This window comes from Pleurodeles waltl, chromosome 3_2 (assembly GCF_031143425.1).
Source record: "Pleurodeles waltl isolate 20211129_DDA chromosome 3_2, aPleWal1.hap1.20221129, whole genome shotgun sequence".
NCBI lineage: Eukaryota > Metazoa > Chordata > Amphibia > Caudata > Salamandridae > Pleurodeles > Pleurodeles waltl.
The window spans coordinates 411,561-439,270 of NC_090441.1; the positions used below are offsets into that span (position 1 = coordinate 411,561).

Below are 27,710 nucleotides of genomic sequence, written 5' to 3' on the forward strand. Positions count from 1 at the left end.
TGCCAGTGGAATCCCATGCTTGTTGATTTATTCTGTAACATGGTATGCCTGTTATTCTTCTGAATCCCTTCCACAGTCACTTTGTGGTATGTGGTTTCTATAAAATATATTGTTTTGAAAAACCCTCAGCCACTTCCCCAAAAAATTTGAATGAAGCTGAGATGAAGCCATTGACTCTATATCCTCATTTTCTATAAATCTAACAGTTTCCCTAATGTTCTTTCACAGAATTGCTTAAAGTATTGTAGCCAACATTTTATTGCCTATTCTGAAACATTGCATTCTGGATTAAAGGCAATCACAATTGACATGGGTGAAAAGTCATGGGACTAGAACAGCATTTCTTCTGCAGTAGTTACTCTGTATGTAATTTCCCTGTGTTACCTGATGGGATTAGGGGCCATTTGTTGATTATTGAATAATCAGTAAATAGGTTGTTACCTCTCTTCGGCAAAATGTCTGAAAAGCACTTAAAAAAGCTGTTGAAATTGGTCTGTACCCATCACAATGAGCAGGACTTTTGTCAGTATAAGAATTATGAATAAGGTTGCCTGAGTGTGGATTTTGGAGGAAGGATAGGAGCACTAGAAGACACGTGTGGTAGGGTTTTTGTTTAGTAATATTAGTGTGTATTACATACTAAACAGACCTTGTTGTATGAAAATTTGACTAGATTATGTGAATGGTCTAGAAAAGCAGAAGCAGAGAAACGGTATGAATGGCGATGCTAAATAGTATGTGCTGCATTACCATACTTTCTACTTAGAAACTCCATGTTTTCCGACACTTAAAACTACCAAAACTGCTTCTCTGGTGCATGTGTTGTAATTGTGACTGCAAAGAAGGTTGCATTATAGAGATCTATATTGAAGGAAGGATTAAAAAGAAGCATTAGCAATTTATTGCTGATTTTGAGTCCCCCCCCCCCCGCTCTGTAGTACATCATTGGTGACAAAGGTGTATAACGTATTGTTGCAGGTATAGGTTTAGAAACATTAACTAGCTGCTGAGGTGAGATACTGAGTGACAGAGTTCCAATGCTTACACAGTGGTAGCATAAGCACGGGTAAAATGTGCATGACTTGGCATAATATAAACTTAGTAAATTAATACAGTCATATAAGTTAGATTGCTCACAATAATTAGCCACTTTGGGCCTGATTACGAGTCTGGCGTTCGGACCGCTGTCTCCACCAAGATCTCTGATGCTGACAGCGGTCTTGGTTGCAATCAGCTAGGATGGCGCTGAAGTTAGCGCTGCCTTGCTGAATACAACCTTGTTCTCTACCAGCCTTTCATGACAGTTTAACTGCCATGAAAAGGCTTGCGGAGAACAAGTGCAGAGGCCAACAAGAGATGCCCCTGCACTGCCCACGACATTGTCGTAGGCATTGCAGGGACCCCCCCCCCTCCCTAGCACCATCAGAATGCACACTGACTGCGCATTCCGAGGGTGCTGTGGAGGGCACCTGTGTGACGGCAATGGCACCGCATGTTTTCCACTGGGTTGACCGACGGAAACCAGTCCATTGTAAAACTTATGGTGAGGCCGGTGAGGAGACCGCCAGCCCCGTTGCGGTCTCCACGTCGGGAGTTTGGTGGAAGGATATTTACATCTACCAAACTCTTAATGACCCTCTTTGTATGGGAAATAGACTAATGGATTAGGGATGTGTAGTGATATATGATTGGGATCTATCTAACATTTCTTAATTGCTGGATTGTTACTTATGTTCATTCTGATAAATATAATTTATAGGCAAATATTGTATAAAGATCATAATACAATAAAACACAATTCTTTATGCGTGCAAACTGATTTTGGGGTATACCATTGTGGCTCCATTCTAGAATCATCTGCAGAGGTTCTCTGACAGGTTTGCCTGACTTCGACTTCTGATGCTCGTTTTTCACAGAATTGTGCAGAAAGGGAGAAGCTCCAGGTAGAGGGGTCCATTCTTACCATGGTCCTGATAAGGGACAGAACTAGCAGTAATAGAGAGGGGACAGCTGGGGATTGTGGCCACCCACATTTCACTTTTAAAAGAAGTTAGCCCGGAGCAGAAGACTGGAAGAACCAGAGAAAGAGGGTCAGGTTGAAAGGTGGGGGGTGAGCAGTTGCTGTCTTGCAGAGTGCGGCGGAAATAAGAGCCCACTACATCACAGATGAATTAGATGAACATCTTCAACAAATTGACATAATAGAGACGGCATTGCTGAGGCAGGTTAGAACCTAAACATAAAGTCGAAAATATGCCTTTTTATATGTAATCTTTCTGGTTTATGCATTGTCTAGTAAAGAAAAGTAGTTTACACAAGGATTCCTGGAAAAATGTAGGACGCTAAAGCCCCCAAGTACACTCAAAAACCTAGTAATTGATGGAATGTCTGAGCTTTGGGTGAACGTATCTCCCACATTTTGCGGAAAGAGTAAGGGCCAGATGTAGGTATATTCCAATTTGCGACTTGCAAATTGTGAGTCTGAGTGAATTGGAATGTAGGATAATGTCCCTGACACCATCTGCGACACACAACGGGGTCGCAAAGGCCCACCTCATGAATATTCATGAGGTGGGTTGCAATTTGCAACCCCCTTGTGAATGGCGGCCGTCACAGGGCTGGTGGCCTGCTATGGACAGCAGACCACCATGTCTGTGGCTGCTTTTAAATAAAGCAGTTTTAAAAAATGTTTTTTTGAAATGCAGCCTGTTTTCCTTAAAGGAAAACGAGATGTATTACAAAATGTTTTTCATGCCATTCACAAAGGGGAAGGGGTCCGTTTGAAATGGGTGCTAACTGCGATTGCTTTGCGACCGCGTTCGCAAAGCAATCTGGCATTGCACTGCGACTCACAATTAGGAAGGGGACTCCCCTTCCTAATTGCGACTCGCAAACTCGTTTTGCGATTCGGTAACCAGGTCACCCAATCGCAAAAGGGGTTTTGTGCATTGCCAAGTGTAGTTTGCATGTCGCAAACAGCTAAATTTGCTGTTTGCGACGTGCAAACTGTTTTCTACATCTGGCCCTAAATACTTTTTTTACCAGTTAATTACTCATACATTGGCATGGAGTGACTGAAGAGCTTCAAAGAGTTGCAAAAAGACCTAATAGCACCAGCAAGAACAAGAGAAAAATTACCTAGTGATAATGATTTCGATCCAGTCATGATATATATATATATATTCCATACGATGAAGGGCAACCTACACAATTTGCAATAAATCTCTGATAGAGAATGTTTTTAAAACAGTCCAGGCAGCAGTTGTTAACATGATTAGAAAATGATTGTGGTGATGCCTATTCCATCACTGGAGACTGCTACTAAACGAAGTGCGAAGAGAAAAACAAAAAGAACAGATGATGGACGGAATGCTGATCAGTGCAAACATTCACCCCCAGTCCATCATTTTTTTGCTCACCATGCCACCTCAGTTTGGACCCAGCCATATGCATATCAGTCTTGACCCTGCTCCCCATAGGAACAATCTAGCCCGAACTGCCAGGCACGTCCTCTGGAAGCAAGTATCCTGGGACCGGTTTCGGGGTATTGCCCCTCATCAGCCAGGATGTTTGAATCCATTCGCACATTGAGCACAGGACCCACGTCAGGGCATTGTCTTCCCACTTAGGACAACAAAAGCAAAAAGAACAGATGATGAACAGAATGCTGAACAAAGCAAATATTCATCCCCAGTCACAGATTCGGGTTTAATCCATCGTTCGTTTTGCTGAACAAAGCATAGCAAATGCTCTTGGCTTACAGGTACACTCAGCGCGATGGGCAGCGAATCAGACTATTTTAAATTTAAAAAATATGATCCAATAATAAAAACACCCATATTTTTCTAGTGTCAACAATTTCTGATATATTGCTGTTAAAACCAATGCATGATTATCACAGTGTCTTTACCCAGATCAATCAGCGTTGTTTGCACTGGACACTAAACAGCAGTTTTCTGTGGGTTTTAATTTAAGCTAAGTCTTATACATGTGAAGCCATCAGGTGTCTTGACTACACAAATTGAAGAACTAAATGCAATCCTATCCTTGCAGAAAGGTGATATTTCAGTTCCTACATTAATTGTATCTAACCCTTCATTTTTGGTTCAAGGATACAATGTAGATATAATCTATTGAGAATTCAATGGTTACGAAGACTGTTGAGGGAAAAATATCAGGGGTAAATAGCTCTGACTGGCCATCGCTGGCTTCAAAGGCAGCTTATGTTACACACTTGCTGACTAGAGTGAGAGAATCCACGCTAAAGGCAAATCTGCTGCTGGTCAGGCTGAAAAATCTGGTATACGGATTTACATACACAAGGTAGCAGCTATTACCGGTTGCAAACCTAAATTGACCACAAAATATCTCCGCATTACAGTCATTATACAAAAAGAAGCCCTGCCTCCTGGTTTACCAGAGAAGTACAACTTCTTTCCGGGACAAGATGGGCTCTCTAAAGTCACTATTCCGAAAGTCAGTGATTGAGAGATACCCAACCATTTAAACTGACATAATCAAATTAAAGCAGCCAGTTACTATATTTTGCGAGGTGTTCTTAGTAGTCATTAATGCTCAAACCACGCAGTGTGTTTTCTAATGTGAGATTTGCCAAAAGTTGAACATTCAGCCATATTGAGACCACTGCAGATTCATCTAACGAAAGCAAGGCAAACCTTCGAAGTAGTTTTAACTAGGTGATGTTTGTTTAAGCCAATAAATAAATACATATATATTGGTAGCATTACATTACATTCTTTTATATTTTTATGTGGGTCATGGCTTGCGCAGTCTCAAAGACTTGTATTTAGTAATGAAGAATGAAGTTTCTCAGAGTAGGAGGTGGCTTTTATTTCTAAAGTATTAGTAGAAACACTTGCAAAAGTAGGAGTATATCTCCAGATCTCTGACCACTTTTAGGCCTATTTCATACTGGGAATGTAGATTGAGGCAACAATATGCTTAAGCATTTGCCATGTGGTTCTTAAGTAATGGTCCACCCAGTCTAAACTGTATAGTTTACAGAGCTTTAAATAGTGTGCCAAGACATGTTTTGATGAACCGTGCACCTTATGAAATGTTATTGGGAGTCGAGATGTACGTGTTGGTTCTTTGAGAAGGGGAGAATGCCCACAATTAGTTTTGATCTGTTACAGGATTTGCAGCTCATATTACAAAGTCTAAGGACCAGATGCACAAAGGTTTTTTGCAGTTGCAAACGGTCTGATTTGTAGATTCAGGCCATTTTCAACAGCTAAAAACCATTTTGGGATGTACCGATCCCTAATTGTGATTCAGTAACCTAATGGCAAATAGAGTTTGTGATTCAGTATTAGAAAGGGGCGTGTTAAGTGTATCCCTTCGTATTAGTGACTCGCAGTAGGATGTATGAATGTTTTGCGACTGGAATGTGGTTGCAAAACAATTGCTGTTTACCACCAACTTCAAGTTGGTGGGACCCATTCCCATTTGTGAATGTTCGTGCAAATATTTTTTAGGGTCAGGCAGTGGTCGGGATCACTGCCTACTCTTAAAAAATGAAAAGAAAACTTTTTAGTTTTCTTTTTTAAATACATCCTTTACGGAAAACAGGCTGCATTTAAAAAAAAAAAACCAAAAAACAGAAAAAGTGCTTTCTTTTAAAAGCCATCACAGACGTGGTGGTCTGTTGAACCCAGCAGACCACCATCCCTGTGATATTTGGCCATTACGAATGGGTAGCAAATTGCAACCTACCTCATAACTATTGAAGAGGTAGGTCCATTTGTGACCCACTGGTAATCTCTAAATGTGTCTGTTTGCGATTTCCTAATTGTGAATCCCAAAAATGTGCAATTAAGAAATTGCAAATATAAAGTTTCGTACATCTGGCCCTAAGTGAGGCTCCCACATTCCTGCTGTTGTCCGCTGTGATTGGCTGGTTACTGAATGTTGGAGAACTTGACGTAGAGGGATTGTGAAAGAAGGAAAAGTTGCTTCCTGCCATTTGAAAGCCACTGCTAGCGACAAAAGGAATGACAATGGTAATCTTGCCACCATTACCCAGGAAGAAAAAGAAGCAACAGACGCCCGTTTTCTCTTTGAACATGTACCACATGGACCATCCTATACACCTGACCAGTACTTCCACGGAAGCTGCCTCACATTGTGCAGTTAAAGACAATGTCACAAAATGTGTCCCAACCAAAACCCACTTAAAATGAAGCACAGCCAGGTCCAAGCACTGAACATCAAGCAGGGACCACAAAATTGACTGAAAATGAAATAGCAACAACATCAGCGCCAGCACTGACATTAAGTTTAGAAATGCATTCAAATTTGCTTTCTCCATATATCAGGGATTCACAAGATTTAAAGTCCATATTGTCAGAAGATGAAACTTTTGATGTCGGTGACATGTACAAAAGTGCCAAGTTGTAAGTTTGAAATAACTGTTCCTGAAAGCCCTTAACAAAATAAATAGATACAGTTCAGATATGCTATCAGGATTTAAAAAAGCTTCCCTGGACCTATGTTTTGCATAGTGTTAATGCTGAGCTATTTACCGATTTGGCTAATAGTTGTGAGCTTCATCTTGTAGTGAACTATAATAATCAACTGCATTGCTATTATTAATATATTGACTTTTTTTTTTTTTTAGGTTGAGTGCGCAAGCACTTTGACATGTTGTAAGTTTTGAGGGCTTTTAACCACACCCATCTCACAACTGTTATTTTCATTCGTTCCTCGGCTTGCCTTTCAAAAATCACTTGATGTCATTGGTAAATGCTTTACGTTTGTCCCGCCTTGAGGCTGTTTTTGTCACTCCATGCAGACTGCCCCTGTTACATGGATTATTGCACGATTGCCGATATACTTCAGCATGGGCGAACTGTTTTTTTTTCTTCTTTTGTCTCTCCCCTTCGTGCTGTATGGCGGCCATAGCGCGCACAGCGCAAAGAGGCACAATGGTGTGAACTCAGTTGGCGGTATTGGAGCGCTAGTCAAATATTTTTCACAGTTACCTAATCAGAATAATTTCTTGTGGCTCTCCCCTTAAGAGTTGAAATTGGTAAATGCTTTACGTAAAACAGAAATCCTCAAAGTGAAAGCGTCTCTCCATGCACAGCGGGAGAGCCGATACTATAATATTCACTGTTGTCCGGAAACTCACCCAATAATGCTTTGTAGGGCATTACTTTCACAAAACATTTTTGCTCATAACTCAGCCTGTTGTGATCTTAGGACAGTAGGAACACCTACAAAACATTAAGCTCGATGCGCTCTTTCAGTCTATATCATCTCTGGGTCCCCACACTATGTTAGTGGAGATCCCACAGTAATAACCTCTCCCAACATTCAGTGTCTTTTTAAGCATTCTTATGGCTGGAACTTTTGTTTTACAGGTGGGAATAGCTTGTGTTTTAAGGGCCTTGTTTGAAATATCATTGCTATAGGCCTGCTATCCCTGACAATGTTTTAAAGCACTGTGCTCTCTGGGGACTAAATATATTGTACACTGCATTATTTAATCCCATTTTCTTTTTGTGTGGTTATGCTCTCTAGGGGCCAACTAAATAGTTACATGACAATATTCCTTACAAATGCTATTTTCATTGGGGTGTCCTCTAGTGGCTGTTCCAAGAATTACAGTCATATCAACATACTAAAATATTCATGGCACAGAAACTTGCCCTATAATGCTTTGCAGGGCATTACTTTTACAAAACGTTTTTGCTCATAACTCTACCCTTGGTGGTCCTAGGACGATGGGGCCACCTTCAAAACTTTGACAACAATGTGCTATTTTTGTCTACATCATCTCTGGGCCGTCACCCTGTTAGTGGGGGCTCCAAAATAATAACCCCTATCACCATTCATTATCATTTTAGACTCTGTCATGGCTGGAACGTTTGTTTTATGGCTGGTAGAAGTTCTATTTTATGGGCCTTGTTTGTAATATCATTGCATTAGGCCTGCTAGCCTTGAAAATGTGTAATGCACTATGCCCTTTAGGGGGTAAATATATGGTTACATTGCATTATTTCCTATCCTTTTTTGTGTGTGGTTGTGCTCTGTAGGGGCTAACTCCATAGTTACATGACCATGTTTCTTACAAGTGCTATTTTCATTGTGGTGTCGCCTGGGGGGGCGGGGGGTTCTAAGCATTACAGTCATATCAACATACTAAAATATCAGTGGCACGGAAACCTGCCCCATAATGCTTTGCAGGGAATTACTTTTACAAACTATTTTTGCTCATAACCCAGCCTGTGGTGGTCCCAGGACAAAGGGACCTCCTTCAAAACATTGACCACAATGTGCTTTTTCTGTCAATCTCCGGGTCCCCTCGCTGTTAGTGGGAACTCCAAAATATGAATCCCGAACACCATTCATTATCTTTTTAAGCTCCCTCATGGCTGGAACTTTTGTTTTACAGTTGAGATAAGTTATGTTTTATGGGCCTTGTGTGTGATATCATTGCAATAGGCCTGCCAGCCTTGAAAATGTGCAGTGCACTACACCCTTTAGGGGCTAAATATATGCTTACACTCCATTGCTCTCTTCCATTCTTTTTTCATGTTGTTATGCTCCTTCAAGGCTGACTGTAAGGTTACATGACCATGTTTCTTCCAAATGCTATTTTAGTGTGGTGTCCTCTAGGGGCTGTTCTGAGCATTGTAATCAGCATGCTATAATATTCACAGCACAAAAACTCCTCTTTTGCTCATACCTCAGCCTGTGGTGGTCCTAGGACAATGGGCCCACCTTCAAAACGCTCTTTCTGTTTACATCATCTCTGGGTCCCCACACTAGGTTAATTGAGACCCCAAATAATAATCCTTCCCATCATTTAGTGTCTTTTAAGCTTTCCTTTGGCTAGAACTTCTGTTTTACAGCTGGGAGAAGTTTTGTTTTAAAGGCCTTCTTTGTAATATCATTGCAGTAGGCATAAGAACACCCTCTGGGGGCTAACTATATGGTTACACTGCATTACTTTCTCCTGTTTTTTTCATGGGGGTATGCCCTGTAGGGGGCTAACAATATAGTGACATGATCATGTTTCATACAAATGATATATTTGTTATGGTAACCTCTAGGGGCTGTTTTGAGAATTACAGTCTAATGCCAAAAGTGTATTTCTTATGAAGGTTTATATGATTGTATGTGTTTAATAATCTCCTTATTACAATTATGACCATGATTCAGACCAACTTAACATTCTTATTAAACTATGACTGAACACTCTTGATAAATACTGGTGACCCTTCTAATTTATTTCTCCTCTCTGGGTGTCTTGTGTCTTATTTGGGGGAATTGTGTTTGCCTGCCAGCAACTCTGATGGTGGGGTGGTGACAGTGGTATTCTGTTGGAATTAGCATGGCTGATTTAAATTAGGATGCTAAAAATGAACATTTTGCGGCAGATAGGGAAAGCAAGTAAAAGGACGTGCTTTAGTTATATGCAGGGCCACTGGAATTATATGTCTGGAAAAGACAATATTATGAGTCAGGGTTGACCAATTTATGTGGCAAGAAAAATCCAGTTATGAATTTACAATGCCAATAGCTCTAACTCAAGCAAATGCGAGACCTATTGTATTGCAGATGCTTGTTTTTCATGAATTCACTTTTTCAGTGGGAGATTTTTACCGTGACAGTGTGAGATTGTGACCCTGAATTTGTTTGAAAATTCTTGTATTTCAAACTTCCAACAAAGTATAGGATTAACCCAGATATGTCTATAACCAGAATTACACAAATATGTCACTTTTGTTTCTTCGCAGACACAAAATTATGTTTTATTTGGTATTTAAACATGACCACACCAAAAAAGGGCTAGTGGTGTGGAATAAAACAGTTTGTTATGTACATTAATGTAATGCGAGTCTCACCTTGCAGGGTGTCCTGTTGCCTAAAGGAGGATGGTGCAGGCCTGGATGGGACCTATTGGAATAGCCAGGTTTTCAGATTCTAGCAAAACTGTTTCGGCTTTGAGTGGCCCAGAGAGTAAATTGCTTGTATTCGAGTATTTACAATCTAACCTCACCTGATAATGTCGATCATTTTCACAAATATGGTGAAGACTGGAAAAACATGTAAGGGAAATTGTACACTTAACTCCACATTACCAATCAAGTATTGTACCCGGGATTATATTAAACCCTCGCTCATCAAAATGCACAGAATGGTTAGTCTTTTCTGAAGTGATTGTTTGAAATGCAGCATTTGGGAAGGTATTCGTGTTTATTATCCATATGATTCCTGATTGGACGATTCTCAATTTTAAAAAAGGGAATCTATCTTCGACTAAGTATTTAATTACTTGAGAGGCATCCGGGATTACTAACCCAGTTGGTGGCTAAAGAAAGTGATGGGGGTGGGAGAAAACGTGTTTACCTGCAACATGAAGGCAAAGAGATGTCGTTGAGAGTGGCATTTAAAATTGGCGGAAGGATTCTAGACATTTATGCCTTATTAGGATTGACTAACTGAATGACGTGTACCATTTGTGTGCTTAAAACGTGTGCATATATAGTAAGGATATTACCCAATAAGGACTTGGGTACTTTATGTGGAATGGCGGTTTTGTGAGCTGTTGAATGGGAGAGAAATTCAGTGCAGTAGTGGATTTTCTCTTTCACCTTGCATATGATCTTTTCATTAAGGTACTGTCACAGAGAATTATACTGTCTACAGAAGTGATTTGAGTCAGCACTGCATTGCCTGACAGATGTTAAGTTCTCAAAAAAAGAGAGAGGGACTGGGAGAATTGTGGTCCAGTGTACTGTCTCCCAAGACCTGAATCTGTAAACAAAAATAGTACACTGTTCCAATACATATGCATGAAGGGAGAGGGAGTATCAGTATTTTCAGGAGAGCCCACAAGCATCCACTAGGATGCTAAGCGTCATCATTGGGCAGTCTCCTCGTCAGACCGGCACTGCAATGTCTGGCGGACCACCCCACACAAGGTGGTGGTACTCAACCGAAGGTAATATAGCAGATGTAATAAGGTCTGCAGAAAGTACTGACAATAAGAAAAAAATGGGAGAGACAAATGGATTAAAATTGGCTCTGAGCCTTAGGCATCATGATTTAATAACTCAGAAAAAGGATCAGGCCAAGATTAAAAAAGGAAACAAGGGGGAGTTAATGCGGGGAATAATGTCCCACTGGACTCCATGGAAAGGAAAGAAGGTGGTGTACCTAGTCCTAATACAGTGTGGTCAACATGTTCCTCTGACATGTGTGAAGCGTTCAGTCCTTTATGGCTTTTTTAGCCAACAGGATTTTGCATTTAGGGACTTGCTATTTTCCTTTTGACCCTGGAAGTAGTCTTAAAAACCCAGCACTTAAAGGTAGCTGGAAAATAAGAGGCACCCACGACTTTGGGTACATTGATACGTTTCCCCTGTTGTTTCTTACACTATCTCTGGCGCTAGGGTGACCACCTGGCATTGAGGCAAATTCCAGACAGGACTTAAAAAAATTCAGGACACGGGGCCAAAATTCAGGACAAAAATTTGAGAACAAACAGCAGTTTTACCAACACACCCAAGAGAGGCCATGCAGCTCTGTTTTCGGTGCATTTATTTACTCTTTTTTAACATAGCACTATTTGTTTACTGTGGTCTTTTTGTGCTTGCCTCCTGGTATGCTACATTCAGCATTCAGGTGTCACATTACATCCTTGTTCAGTAGTAAATTAATGCTCTTCAGCACTGTGTCAAGGCCATCACCCCTACCCAAATATACCCAATCTTTCTTGAATAGAAAGTAACAAAACATTTTTTATTATGTTTCTGAACATTTTAAAACCCCTGGCAAACAGTTTGGGAAATATTAAGGTAATTAACCTTATGCAAGTTCAAATAAATTGAACAAAAACATCTGGCTCACCCCAACTGCCCATGGACTTTCAACCTAATTTTTTTTTTTAATGAGGCAGGGCATATGGTGTGGGCGACAGTCTCACACCTACTGTCAGGATGTGAGGTACCCACACCTTGTCTGTAGTCTCACAGCACTAGAGCTTATGTCTGGGACTCTACATTTATCTCAGAACTGGGAGCCCGGACTACCAATCAAAGATAATAAAAGAGGAGGGAAAGTATTGGGTGCTTGGGGAGTTGTCTCTGCAGACAGGAGAGAAACAGAAGGAAGCGGCACTATCAAGTGGTTGAACAAGCAGCACGCACCCACCTTGGCAAATTCTTCTAATGCGGTGTGCTGTTTATGCTTGTTAAGGGTGAGGAGGAGCCAGACCCCTTGCGAGGTTGTACAGGGCCATTGCCCGCTTTGTCCATGTCTTAAAATGGTTTTGAAATTGAGCAAAAGCCAAACAAGTGATCTGGGTTATCCCCAAATGTCAAGTACACATAGAATCTTCAAAATATTTGGGATGTAAACTGCACAAACAAAACGTAAACATTTAAAAATATAATTTGTGTTTCTTTAACATATGGCACTGTTTTCCTTTTGATATCCAATTAGACCTCAGATTGAACTGGGAACCAGTTACCTTTAGATACCTAGTGATTAATATCTAACATTCTCCCACTGATTTGCAGGGTGGAAATCTGGGCAGAGCGTCACGATCCCTCCGAGCTCAGTGTGCTTTGTGATCTACTCTTCTGCTTTCTATAGTGGGCCATGTGGTGCTAGTGAAGATGCTGTGTTACCCCGATGATAGTATTATTCTGCGAACCTTCCCCTGCTTGTCCTTCTTTCCTTCTTCAGACATGCCACACATCTGATTTGGTTGCTGGGCACTGTTGGGGAGCTCTTTTCACTTTAAAGCTACCTGTGACTACAGGTGGATTAGGCCTTCTGGATTTGGAACGCTATTAATCAGCTTCAGAGTTCCAATGATTGGCTCGTCTAGCTTTCTGCCCGCCCCCCTGCATGAGATGGGGTTTATCCGTAAAGACGTTTAAGGAGGGCTTACTGCACTGCTCATTGTTTTCTACTGACCATTCTACAGATCACCATCCGGGGTTATCCTGCCGAGCTTCCTCTTGCCTTACTAGAACCTGTAAACTCACTGACACGAAGAAACCCTGTGCTCCTGCACTATCTTTGCTAAGCCTTCCCACTCGCACAGTAGGGCTGTGCTCAGAGCAACTCCATCAGTGGCATGCTGCAAGTGTCTTAAAATTGGGGAATTGTTTCTGGACGGCGAGCTACTAAATTTCCAAACTATTGTGGCAGGCTACCATCTTCACCCCCGTCAACTCCTTACTTAAAACCACCTTAATCGGTCATTAAATGCCCTATTTCATGTCTGCCACCAAGCACTAACCCTACATGAGGTGTGCCAGAAGCTCTACACCTTAGGGACTGGTGGCAAACTGATAGAACGGGTGTACAGACCTTTTTCTGCAACACTGAGGCCACTCCAGTTCTTCTTGTCATACTACCTGGGTGATTGATGTGGCCAAACCTCTGCAAGATATGGACTGGACTAAAATACTGGACTTTACCCACAAAGTATCCCAGGGCTGTCACTTTAAATACATTGATGGGGCTTCCTTGGGAATGCATTCCGCCTGTTGTTTGCCATTGGTTTTGTGGTTTGTAACTCACATTTTGTTGCTTTCAATTTGCCGGCTTTCTTTGTTTTAGGCTGTGCAGCTTGAGTTTATCCCTTTCCTTACCCAAATCTTATTTACAGTATCCTTCAGAGTACTCCTTTTTTGTAAAAAGACCTGTAAATCTTGTTCTTATCTCATCACATTTGCTGTGCATTCAAAGAACAAGGTCAAATGTCAGGCTCTGTCTTCAGTGGGAACTTAGGGCCATATGTACGAACACTTTTTCCCATAGACACAGAATGGGTAAAAACCTTTGCTACATCTGGCCCTTAGTGTTTACTTTTCTTTCTCTGAGTAAGTGAGAGGATTTATGTGACCATCTTGCTGGATACTAGGATTAGGAAAGAGTTTTTTCTATCACATTACAACATTTAAATAAACTTCAGAATATATCAGAATTAGGCGCACAAATTAAGCACATTTTTGTTAAATCTGAACTGTGCAGGAAACAAATACCTTTATATGATTAAAACAAATCATTGCATTAGTGATGCAATTTCTACCCATCATTGTCTGTGCACTGTATTGTTTTATTTGAAAAACTGTATGTCTGAGCAAGGTAATGGTCATTTCAGTCAGAAATGTGTTGTGTAATGGCAGTGTGTTACCACACCATGCATACTCCAATGTGGTCTGCACCACTCCACACAACTGCAACCTACTCTGCATCACTCCACTTTACACCACTCCATGCCACCGCACTGTGGGACACTGCACTCTTCTCCACTCCACGCCACTGCACTCTGATTCTTCACAGTACGCCTCTCTACTCTGTATCACTCTACTCTATGCAAATGCACTTTACGCCTCTCTACACCACTGCGCTCTCCACCTCTGCACGCTATACCACTCCAGTCTAGGCAACACCAATCTAGTCCGCACAACTCCACTCTATGCCACTCTGCAACACTGCACTGTACGCCACTGCACTCTGTGCTAATACACTGTTAGTGCACTTAACTCTAACACTCAACTCTATACCCCTGCACTCTACATCAGTACACTGTACATCACTCTAATTTACTCTATACCATGGCACGCTACACCACTTTACTGTATGCCATCACACACTATGCCACACTGTGCAACTCCACTCTTCCTTGCACCTCACCTCTCTACGCCACTTCACTCTACTGTGAAACAATCTACTTTATGCCACTGCACTCTGCACCACTTCATTCTATGCCACTACACTCTACCCTACACCTCTCCACTCTGCCACTGCATTCTACTCTGAAACAATCTATTCTATGCCACTGTACTCTATGCCACTCTGCCCCACTGCGTTCTAAACCACTGCACTCTAGTTCATTGCATTCAGCTGCCACTGCCCTTTACTCTGCACAACTGTTCTCTACGCTACTGCTCTCTGTACCACTCTACGCCACTCTACACTACTGCACTGACACTCTACTCTGCCACTTTGCGCCACTGTACTCTCCACTGCTCTACTCTGTACTATTGCATTCTACATGACTGCACTCTATGCCACTACACTCCACAGCACTATACTCTACGCCACTGCATTCTATGCCAAGTAAGTCTACTCTGCACCACTTTGCACCACTCTGTTGTATGCCATTCTACTCCACTGCACTCTGCCCTATGCCACTCTGTCACTTTACTCCATGCCACTGCCCTCTATTCTGTACCACTGTACTCTACGCCAATGTTCTCTTTGCCACTCTACACCACTGAACTGACACTCTACTCTGCAACATTGCACTCTCTGCCACTGTACTGTACACCACTCTGTACTACTGCATTCTACGCCACTGCACACAATGCCACTCTACTCTGCATCACTCCACTCTAAGCCACTGCCCTCTACAGCACTATACTCTGCTCTGCATCACTGTACACTACTCCACGCTACGCTCATGCACTCTATTGTATGCCACCCTACTCTACTGCACTCTGCCACTCTACTCCACACCACTCCATGCCACTGCACTCTACGCCAATGCACTCTAAACTGCACTGTACCCCACTGCACTCTACTCTGCACCACTATGCTCTACGCCACTGCTTCTATGCCACTCTACTCCACTCTCCACCACTATGCCACTAACTTTTAGCTATGCTGAACAGCAAATATAACATGGCTAAAACACATTAAGAAAGCCAATAACTCTTGCGTAGACTAGATCATTTGGCTTTGCCAATGTTTGTAAGTACTATGAGATACCGAGGTTCCTAAAGGGACTGTGAATGTGTAAGTCCTTATTTTATACATGCATCACACTAATCGCACATTTTGGTTCAGTAAAAAAAAAGTCCTCCTAAAATACAAATTTTAATAATATACAGTTTATACCTAGTGCTAACATTTTTTTTTAATAACAGTCGTATAAAACCACACGCTCCACAGCTCACCTTAGAACACCCTTACAGTAACTCTCTAAAATAAAATATCTTTGTCATCAGAAAGTTTCAAGTGACTCCTTTGATTAAAGTCAGCGTAGGTTTCCAAGCCCCTTTACATTTGCAGATTTATCAGTTACGCACATTTGCATTTCTTTAGTGAAGGAGACACCCTGCTGAGAAGGCCTTATCTGTCTGTTCCTCCCTCCCTCAGAGCACACAAGACTCCCCACCTTGTAATCCAGCTGGTGAAACTGATCTGTCCTAATTACATTTTGTCCTTAATTGAAAGGCTAGAATTATGGACAAATGCTGTTCATTAAGCTTTTCATCACGGACAACGGACAGCAGGGCGAAATTACGGGCAGTCCGTGAAAATTACGGATGGGTGGTCACCCTATCTGGTGCAGTTCATCCTCTTTTTTCCATATCCATATATTGAGCACAACTCGCTGCCTATTAATTGTATGCCACCTAGCTGGTCCCCTGTGGAGAAATATCCTGTGTTCTTGTTCCCCTGAGCTCCTGCTCAACATGTGCCCTTTGCTGTAGATTGTTTGGCCTTCTTAGTTGCTTTTGTACATTGATGCTTGTAGTATTGTTGGTCAGTCTGTGTCCGTGGGTTTCTGTATGTCTTTTTTTATTGGTTTATTCAAGGTTAAAATATATTGACATACACATAAAATCATTACTTTTCATAATGTTTTTTTATTTTTTAATTTTTTTTATTGTTATTTCAACTTCATATAATTCTGCGCAGTATGTTCATAGAAAGTATCTTGTGGACTTCCAAACGTGCCTGTCTTTTTCACAATTAGCAGTTAAGGTGTGCAATATTTTTTTTTGGGAGGCCTGTGTGTATATAATCTATCACACTAGTCCAGTTGGGCCATGACCAACACTCATATAAGTTACATACGGTGATCATTTTGAAGAAGTGATGGGAGTTTTAGTAGGAGAGAAAGTTGCATATTGATTCTCTACCCACTGTGTTGATTTTTTTGAATGAAGTTGAGGTTAGGGTCGACTATGATCCATGTGTTTCTGGCCTTCTGGGATGAGGTGGGTGAGAGCCGAATTTAAAGTGATTCTGAGCTATCTTTTGCAAAAAGGACTTCAGTCTTCCATCTGTTCAGAACTTTCTTCCTCCAAAAATAGAAATTTTGTAGTCCATGTACAGTGCTATTGTTTGTCTCTAGCTTGTCCTCTAAGCAAAATGATGTGTCGCTGGGTATCATCAGCCTGTATCTTAACTGACACTTGATGGTGGTTAAGTATGTAAGCAGCAAAAGCATGTACATATTGAAGACATGCAGGGAGAGTGAAGTCCTCTGCACTACTCTCCATCGCTGTTTACTTGAGGACGAGGCACAAGATCTGTGTATTTGTTGGCTCCATTTGTGGAGTAATATTACATTTCCTAGCTAGCGTGAAGTAAAGCTTCAGTTCTGTTAAGGATACAGAGGTGAGCATTATGCTGTTCCTGCTTTGCTTTAGTCAAACAGCAGCCACAAGATAACGTTACCATGTTGAGAAAAATCTACCTGTTTGAGGCATGTCTGGCTGTAGATACACGTGCTCTGCTTACTCCTATCTAGTGTTAGGTTCGTGTATGTGCAGGTTGTTTTTCTTCGAAGAAAGTCTTTCGAGTCACGAGGTAGAGTGATTACTCCTTTTCAGTGATACTGCACCAGGCATCGACTCCACTATTAGATTGTTTTCTCTCTGCTGTAGAGTTTGAACGTTTGTGTTTGCACTCTGGGTCAAGACCATCGTTTGTAATCTTTCAGTTCCCAATTTACTCCTCACCAGTATTGTTATTGATTGTGTTTCTCCCATCTGCATGTCGAGGTAGAACTGACCATCGAGTGGGTGCAACTCCACTGCAGCCCCTAGAGGCCCTCACCTCAGTGTCCAGCAGGATCTTCATATAATGCCCTCCTGGTAATGGAATTGTAAGGAAATGCCTCCTTGGCATGGTTGCCCCCTGACTTTTTGCCTTTGCTGATGCTATGTTTACAATTGAAAGTGTGCTGAGGCCTGCTAACCAGGCCCCAGCACCAGTGTTCTTTCCCTAACCTGTACTTTTGTATCCACAATTGGCAGACCCTGGCATCCAGATAAGTCCCTTGTAACTGGTACTTCTAGTACCAAGGGCCCTGATGCCAAGTAAGGTCTCTAAGGGCTGCAGCATGTCTTATGCCACCCTGGAGACCTCTCACTCAGCACAGACACACTGCTTGCCAGCTTGTGTGTGCTAGTGAGGACAAAACGAGTAAGTCGACATGGCACTCCCCTCAGGGTGCCATGCCAGCCTCTCACTGCCTATGCAGTATAGGTAAGACACCCCTCTAGCAGGCCTTACAGCCCTAAGGCAGGGTGCACTATACCATAGGTGAGGGTACCAGTGCATGAGCATGGTACCCCTACAGTGTCTAAACAAAACCTTAGACATTGTAAGTGCAGGGTAGCCATAAGAGTATATGGTCTGGGAGTTTGTCAAACACGAACTCCACAGCACCATAATGGCTACACTGAAAACTGGGAAGTTTGGTATCAAACTTCTCAGCACAATAAATGCACACTGATGCCAGTGTACATTTTATTGCAAAATACACCCCAGAGGGCACCTTAGAGGTGCCCCCTGAAACTTAACCGACTATCTGTGTAGGCTGACTAGTTCCAGCAGCCTGCCACACTAGAGACATGTTGCTGGCCCCATGGGGAGAGTGCCTTTGTCACTCTGAGGCCAGTAACAAAGCCTGCACTGGGTGGAGATGCTAACACCTCCCCCAGACAGGAGCTGTAACACCTGGCGGTGAGCCTCAAAGGCTCCCCCCTTTGTCACAGCACCGCAGGACACTCCAGCTAGTGGAGTTGCCCGCCCCCTCCGGCCCGGCCCCCACTTTTGGCGGCAAGGCCGGAGAAAATAATGAGAATAACAAGGAGTCGTCACTGGCCAGTCAGGACAGCCCCTAAGGTGTCCTGAGCTGAGGTGACTCTAACTTTTAGAAATCCTCCATCTTGCAGATGGAGGATTCCCCCAATAGGGTTAGGATTGTGACCCCCTCCCCTTGGGAGGAGGCACAAAGAGGGTGTACCCACCCTCAGGGCTAGTAGCCATTGGCTACTAACCCCCCAGACCTAAACACGCCCTTAAATTTAGTATTTAAGGGCTACCCTGAACCCTAGAAGATTAGATTCCTGCAACTACAAGAAGAAGGACTGCCTAGCTGAAAACCCCTGCAGAGGAAGACCAGTAGACGACAACTGCCTTGGCCCCAGAAACTCACCGGCCTGTCTCCTGCCTTCCAAAGATCCTGCTCCAGCGACGCCTTCCAAAGGGACCAGCGACCTCGACATCCTCTGAGGACTGCCCCTGCTTCGAAAAGACAAGAAACTCCCGAGGACAGCGGACCTGCTCCAAGAAAGGCTGCAACTTTGTTTCCAGCAGCCTTGAAAGAACCCTGCAAGCTCCCCGCAAGAAGCGTGAGACTTGCAACACTGCACCCGGCGACCCCGACTCGGCTGGTGGAGATCCAACACCTCAGGAGGGACCCCAGGACTACTCTGATACTGTGAGTACAAAAACCTGTCCCCCCTGAGCCCCCACAGCGCCGCCTGCAGAGGGAATCCCGAGGCTTCCCCTGACCGCGACTCTCTGAAACCTAAGTCCCGACGCCTGGAACAGACCCTGCACCCGCAGCCCCCAGGACCTGAAGGACTGAACTTTCACTGGAGAAGTGACCCCCAGGAGTCCCTCTCCCTTGCCCAGGTGGAGGTTTCCCCGAGGAACCCCCCCCTTGCCTGCCTGCAGCGCTGAAGAGATCCCGTGATCTCTCATTGACTAACATTGCGAACCCGACGCTTGTTTCTACACTGCACCCGGCCGCCCCCGCGCCGCTGAGGGTGAAATTTCTGTGTGGGCTTGTGTCCCCCCCGGTGCCCTACAAAACCCCCCTGGTCTGCCCTCCGAAGACACGGGTACTTACCTGCAAGCAGACCGGAACCGGGGCACCCCCTTCTCTCCATTCTAGCCTATGCGTTTTGGGCACCGCTTTGAACTCTGCACCTGACCGGCCCTGCGCTGCTGGTGTGGTGACTTTGGGGTTGCTCTGAACCCCCAACGGTGGGCTACCTTGGACCAAGAACTGAACCCTGTAAGTGTCTTACTTACCTGGTAAAACTAACAAAAACTTACCTCCCCCAGGAACTGTGAAAATTGCACTAAGTGTCCACTTTTAAAGTAGCTATTTGTCAATAACTTGAAAAGTATACATGCAATTGAAATGATTCAAAGTTCCTAATGTACTTACCTGCAATACCTTTCAAACAAGATATTACATGTTAAATTTGAACCTGTGGTTCTTAAAATAAACTAAGAAAAGATATTTTTCTATACAAAAACCTATTGGCTGTATTTGTCTCTGAGTGTGTGTACCTCATTTATTGTCTATGTGTAGGTACAACAAATGCTTAACCCTACTCCTTGGATAAGCCTACTGCTCGACCACACTACCACAAAATAGAGCATTAGTATTATCTATTTTTACCACTATTTTACCTCTAAGGGGAACCCTTGGACTCTGTGCATGCTATTCCTTACTTTGAAATAGCACATACAGAGCCAACTTCCTACATTGGTGGATCAGCGGTGGGGTACAAGACTTTGCATTTGCTGGACTACTCAGCCAATACCTGATCACACGACAAATTCCAAAATTGTCATTAGAAATTGATTTTTGCAATTTGAAAAGTTTTCTAAATTCTTAAAAGACCTGCTAGGGCCTTGTGTTAGATCCTGTTTAGCATTTCTTTTAGAGTTTAAAAGTTTGTAAAAGTTTGAATTAGATTCTAGAACCAGTTGTAGATTCTTAAAAAGTATTCCAACTTTTAGAAGCAAAATGTCTAGCACAGATGTGACTGTGGTGGAACTCGACACCACACCTTACCTCCATCTTAAGATGAGGGAGCTAAGGTCACTCTGTAAAATAAAGAAAATAACAATGGGCCCCAAACCTACCAAAATACAGCTCCAGGAGCTTTTGGCAGAGTTTGAAAAGGCCAACCCCTCTGAGGGTGGCAACTCAGAGGAAGAGGATAGTGACTTGGAGGAAAATTCCCCCCTACCAGTCCTATCTAGGGAGAACAGGGTCCCTCAAACCCTGACTCCAAAAATAATAGTCAGAGATGCTGGTTCCCTCACAGGAGAGACCAACACCTCTGAAATCACTGAGGATAACCCCAGTGAAGAGGACATCCAGTTAGCCAGGATGGCCAAAAGATTGGCTTTGGAAAGACAGATCCTAGCCATAGAGAGGGAAAGACAAGAGATGGGCCTAGGACCCATCAATGGTGGCAGCAACATAAATAGGGTCAGAGATTCTCCTGACATGTTGAAAATCCCTAAAGGGATTGTAACTAAATATGAAGATGGTGATGACATCACCAAATGGTTCACAGCTTTTGAGAGGGCTTGTGTAACCAGAAAAGTGAACAGATCTCACTGGGGTGCTCTCCTTTGGGAAATGTTCACAGGAAAGTGTAGGGATAGACTCCTCACACTCTCTGGACAAGATGCAGAATCTTATGACCTCATGAAGGGTACCCTGATTGAGGGCTTTGGATTCTCCACTGAGGAGTATAGGATTAGATTCAGGGGGGCTCAAAAATCCTCGAGCCAGACCTGGGTTGACTTTGTAGACTACTCAGTAAAAACACTAGATGGTTGGATTCAAGGCAGTGGTGTAAGTAATTATGATGGGCTGTACAATTTATTTGTGAAAGAACACCTATTGAGTAATTGTTTTAATGATAAACTGCATCAGCATCTGGTAGACCTAGGACCAATTTCTCCCCAAGAATTGGGAAAGAAGGCGGACCATTGGGTCAAGACAAGGGTGTCCAAGACTTCAACAGGGGGTGACCAAAAGAAAGGGGTCACAAAGACTTCCCAGGGGAAGGGTGATGAGACAACCAAAACTAAAAATAGTAAAGAGTCTTCTACAGGCCCCCAAAAACCTGCACAGGAGGGTGGGCCCAGAGCCTCTTCACAAAACAATGGGTACAAGGGTAAAAACTTTGATCCCAAAAAGGCCTGGTGTCATAGCTGTAAACAGCATGGACACCAAACTGGAGACAAGGCCTGTCCCAAGAAAGGTTCCACTCCAAACCCCCATCCAGGTAACACTGGTATGGCTAGTCTCCAAGTGGGATCAACAGTGTGCCCAGAGCAAATCAGGGTCCACACTGAAGCTACTCTAGTTTCTGAGGGTGGGGTGGATTTAGCCACACTAGCTGTCTGGCCGCCTAACATGCAAAAATACAGACAGCAACTCTTAATTAATGGGACTAGAATAGAGGGCCTGAGGGATACAGGTGCCAGTGTCACCATGGTGACAGAGAAACTGGTTTCCCCTGGCCAATACCTGACTGGAAAAACTTACACAGTCACCAACGCTGACAATCAGAGAAAAGTACATCCCATGGCAATGGTTACTTTAGAATGGGGAGGGGTCAATGGCCTGAAACAGGTGGTGGTCTCCTCAAATATCCCAGTGGACTGTCTGCTTGGAAATGACCTGGAGTCCTCAGCATGGGCTGAGGTAGAACTAAAAACCCATGCAGCAATGCTGGGTATCCCTGAACTGGTGTGTGTGAAAACAAGAGCACAGTGCAAGGCACAGGGTGAACAAGTAGAGCTGGAGTCTGGAAGAATGGCCCAGCCTACCAAGAGGAAAGGAAGGTCAGTTGGGAAACCAACTGCAACACAGCAAAAGAAAGGGAACCTCTCTTCTCAGGAAGAAGTTCTGCCCTCTGAGGGAACTGAGCCTTTGGAGCTTGAACCTTATCAGGTTGAGCTCTTAGGCCCAGGGGGACCCTCAAGGGAGGAGCTGTGTAAGGGACAAGAAACCTGTCCCTCTCTTGAAGGCCTTAGGCAGCAACCTGCTGAAGAGTCCAAGGGCAAGAAAAATGGAACACATAGGGTCTATTGGGAAGATGGACTCCTGTACACTGAGGCCAGAGACCCCAAACCTGGTGCCACTAGGAGAGTGGTAGTGCCTCAGCTGTTCAGAGAGTTCATCCTAACATTGGCCCATGACATTCCCCTTGCTGGACATTTGGGACAAACCAAGACGTGGGAGAGGCTAGTCAACCACTTCTACTGGCCCAATATGTCCAACATGGTTAAGGAGTTTTGCCTCTCCTGCCCCACCTGTCAAGCCAGTGGTAAGACAGGTGGGCATCCAAAGGCCCCCCTCATTCCACTTCCAGTGGTGGGGGTTCCCTTTGAAAGAGTGGGTGTGGACATAGTTGGTCCACTAGAACCTCCCACAGCCTCAGGAAATATGTATATCCTGGTAGTAGTGGATCATGCTACCAGGTATCCTGAAGCTATTCCCCTTAGGTCGACTACTGCCCCTGCAGTAGCCAAGGCCCTCATTGGTATCTTTACCAGAGTGGGTTTCCCTAAGGAGGTGGTGTCTGACAGAGGTACCAACTTCATGTCAGCATACCTAAAACACATGTGGAATGAGTGTGGAGTGACTTACAAATTCACTACACCATACCATCCACAAACTAATGGCTTAGTTGAGAGATTCAACAAGACATTAAAAGGCATGATCATGGGGCTCCCAGAAAAGCTCAAAAGGAGATGGGATGTCCTCTTGCCATGTCTTCTTTTCGCTTACAGAGAGGTGCCTCAGAAGGGAGTAGGATTCTCACCCTTTGAACTTCTGTTTGGTCACCCTGTAAGGGGACCACTTGCTCTTGTTAAAGAAGGCTGGGAGAGACCTCTTCATGAGCCTAAACAAGACATAGTGGACTATGTACTTGGCCTTCGCTCTAGAATGGCAGAGTACATGGAAAAGGCAACCAAAAACCTTGAGGCCAGCCAACAGCTCCAGAAGTTTTGGTATGACCAAAAGGCTGCACTGGTTGAGTTCCAACCAGGGCAGAAAGTCTGGGTTCTGGAACCTGTGGCTCCCAGGGCACTTCAGAACAAATGGAGTGGCCCTTACCCAGTGCTAGAAAGGAAGAGTCAGGTCACCTACCTGGTGGACCTGGGCACAAGCAGGAGCCCCAAGAGGGTGATCCATGTGAACCGCCTTAAGCTCTTCCATGACAGGGCTGATGTGAATCTGTTGATGGTAACAGATGAGGATCAGGAGGCAGAGAGTGAACCTCTCCCTGATCTTCTGACATCAGACCCAAAAGATGGCTCAGTAGATGGAGTGATCTACTCAGACACCCTCTCTAGCCAACAGCAAGCTGATTGTAGGAGAGTCCTACAACAGTTTCCTGAACTCTTCTCCTTAACCCCTGGTCAGACACCCCTGTGTACCCATGATGTGGACACAGGAGACAGCATGCCTGTCAAAAACAAAATCTTTAGACAGTCTGACCATGTTAAGGAAAGCATCAAGGTGGAAGTCCACAAGATGCTGGAATTGGGAGTAATTGAGCGCTCTGACAGCCCCTGGGCTAGCCCAGTGGTCTTAGTCCCCAAACCTCACACCAAAGATGGAAAGAAAGAGATGAGGTTTTGTGTGGATTACAGAGGGCTCAATTCTGTCACCAAGACAGATGCTCATCCAATTCCTAGAGCTGATGAGCTCATAGATAAATTAGGTGCTGCCAAATTCTTAAGTACCTTTGACTTGACAGCAGGGTACTGGCAAATAAAAATGGCACCTGGAGCAAAAGAGAAAACAGCATTCTCCACACCTGATGGGCATTATCAGTTTACTGTTATGCCCTTTGGTTTAAAGAATGCCCCTGCCACCTTCCAAAGGTTGGTGAATCAAGTCCTTGCTGGCTTGGAGTCCTTTAGCACAGCCTATCTTGATGATATCGCTGTCTTTAGCTCCACCTGGCAGGATCACCTGGTCCACCTGAAGAAGGTTTTGAAGGCTCTGCAATCTGCAGGCCTCTCTATCAAGGCATCCAAATGCCAGATAGGGCAGGGAACTGTGGTTTACTTGGGCCACCTGGTAGGTGGAGGCCAAGTTCAGCCACTCCAACCCAAGATCCAGACTATTCTGGACTGGGTAGCTCCAAAAACCCAGACTCAAGTCCGGGCATTCCTTGGCTTGACTGGGTATTACAGGAGGTTTGTGAAGGGATATGGATCCATTGTGACAGCCCTCACTGAACTCACCTCCAAGAAAATGCCCAAGAAAGTGAACTGGACTGTGGAATGTCAACAGGCCTTTGACACCCTGAAACAAGCAATGTGCTCAGCACCAGTTCTAAAAGCTCCAGATTATTCTAAGCAGTTCATTGTGCAGACAGATGCCTCTGAACATGGGATAGGGGCAGTTTTGTCCCAAACAAATGATGATGGCCTTGACCAGCCTGTTGCTTTCATTAGCAGGAGGTTACTCCCCAGGGAGCAGCGTTGGAGTGCCATTGAGAGGGAGGCCTTTGCTGTGGTTTGGTCCCTGAAGAAGCTGAGACCATACCTCTTTGGGACTCACTTCCTAGTTCAAACTGACCACAGACCTCTCAAATGGCTGATGCAAATGAAAGGTGAAAACCCTAAACTGTTGAGGTGGTCCATCTCCCTACAGGGAATGGACTTTATAGTGGAACACAGACCTGGGACTGCCCCTGCCAATGCAGATGGCCTTTCCAGGTTCTTCCACTTAGAAAATGAAGACTCTCTTGGGAAAGGTTAGTCTCATCCTCTTTCGTTTGGGGGGGGGGTTGTGTAAGGAAATGCCTCCTTGGCATGGTTGCCCCCTGCCTTTTTGCCTTTGCTGATGCTATGTTTACAATTGAAAGTGTGCTGAGGCCTGCTAACCAGGCCCCAGCACCAGTGTTCTTTCCCTAACCTGTACTTTTGTATCCACAATTGGCAGACCCTGGCATCCAGATAAGTCCCTTGTAACTGGTACTTCTAGTACCAAGGGCCCTGATGCCAAGGAAGGTCTCTAAGGGCTGCAGCATGTCTTATGCCACCCTGGAGACCTCTCACTCAGCACAGACACACTGCTTGCCAGCTTGTGTGTGCTAGTGAGGACAAAACGAGTAAGTCGACATGGCACTCCCCTCAGGGTGCCATGCCAGCCTCTCACTGCCTATGCAGTATAGGTAAGACACCCCTCTAGCAGGCCTTACAGCCCTAAGGCAGGGTGCACTATACCATAGGTGAGGGTACCAGTGCATGAGCATGGTACCCCTACAGTGTCTAAACAAAACCTTAGACATTGTAAGTGCAGGGTAGCCATAAGAGTATATGGTCTGGGAGTTTGTCAAACACGAACTCCACAGCACCATAATGGCTACACTGAAAACTGGGAAGTTTGGTATCAAACTTCTCAGCACAATAAATGCACACTGATGCCAGTGTACATTTTATTGCAAAATACACCCCAGAGGGCACCTTAGAGGTGCCCCCTGAAACTTAACCGACTATCTGTGTAGGCTGACTAGTTCCAGCAGCCTGCCACACTAGAGACATGTTGCTGGCCCCATGGGGAGAGTGCCTTTGTCACTCTGAGGCCAGTAACAAAGCCTGCACTGGGTGGAGATGCTAACACCTCCCCCAGACAGGAGCTGTAACACCTGGCGGTGAGCCTCAAAGGCTCCCCCCTTTGTCACAGCACCGCAGGACACTCCAGCTAGTGGAGTTGCCCGCCCCCTCCGGCCCGGCCCCCACTTTTGGCGGCAAGGCCGGAGAAAATAATGAGAATAACAAGGAGGAGTCACTGGCCAGTCAGGACAGCCCCTAAGGTGTCCTGAGCTGAGGTGACTCTAACTTTTAGAAATCCTCCATCTTGCAGATGGAGGATTCCCCCAATAGGGTTAGGATTGTGACCCCCTCCCCTTGGGAGGAGGCACAAAGAGGGTGTACCCACCCTCAGGGCTAGTAGCCATTGGCTACTAACCCCCCAGACCTAAACACGCCCTTAAATTGAGTATTTAAGGGCTACCCTGAACCCTAGAAGATTAGATTCCTGCAACTACAAGAAGAAGGACTGCCTAGCTGAAAACCCCTGCAGAGGAAGACCAGAAGACGACAACTGCCTTGGCCCCAGAAACTCACCGGCCTGTCTCCTGCCTTCCAAAGATCCTGCTCCAGCGACGCCTTCCAAAGGGACCAGCGACCTCGACATCCTCTGAGGACTGCCCCTGCTTCGAAAAGACAAGAAACTCCCGAGGACAGCGGACCTGCTCCAAGAAAGGCTGCAACTTTGTTTCCAGCAGCCTTGAAAGAACCCTGCAAGCTCCCCGCAAGAAGCGTGAGACTTGCAACACTGCACCCGGTGACCCCGACTCGGCTGGTGGAGATCCAACACCTCAGGAGGGACCCCAGGACTACTCTGATACTGTGAGTACAAAAACCTGTCCCCCCTGAGCCCCCACAGCGCCGCCTGCAGAGGGAATCCCGAGGCTTCCCCTGACCGCGACTCTCTGAAACCTAAGTCCCGACGCCTGGAACAGACCCTGCACCCGCAGCCCCCAGGACCTGAAGGACTGAACTTTCACTGGAGAAGTGACCCCCAGGAGTCCCTCTCCCTTGCCCAGGTGGAGGTTTCCCCGAGGAACCCCCCCCTTGCCTGCCTGCAGCGCTGAAGAGATCCCGTGATCTCTCATTGACTAACATTGCGAACCCGACGCTTGTTTCTACACTGCACCCGGCCGCCCCCGCGCCGCTGAGGGTGAAATTTCTGTGTGGGCTTGTGTCCCCCCCGGTGCCCTACAAAACCCCCCTGGTCTGCCCTCCGAAGACGCGGGTACTTACCTGCAAGCAGACCGGAA

At 44.7% G+C, this 27,710-nt stretch overlaps 1 protein-coding gene across 2 annotated transcripts in view; it reads left to right on the plus strand.

Annotated features, from left to right (window-relative positions):
- APPBP2 (amyloid beta precursor protein binding protein 2) overlaps positions 1-27,710 on the plus strand; it is a 337,597-nt gene that overhangs the window by 113,665 nt on the left and 196,222 nt on the right. The gene's annotated exons all lie outside the window — the stretch shown is intronic.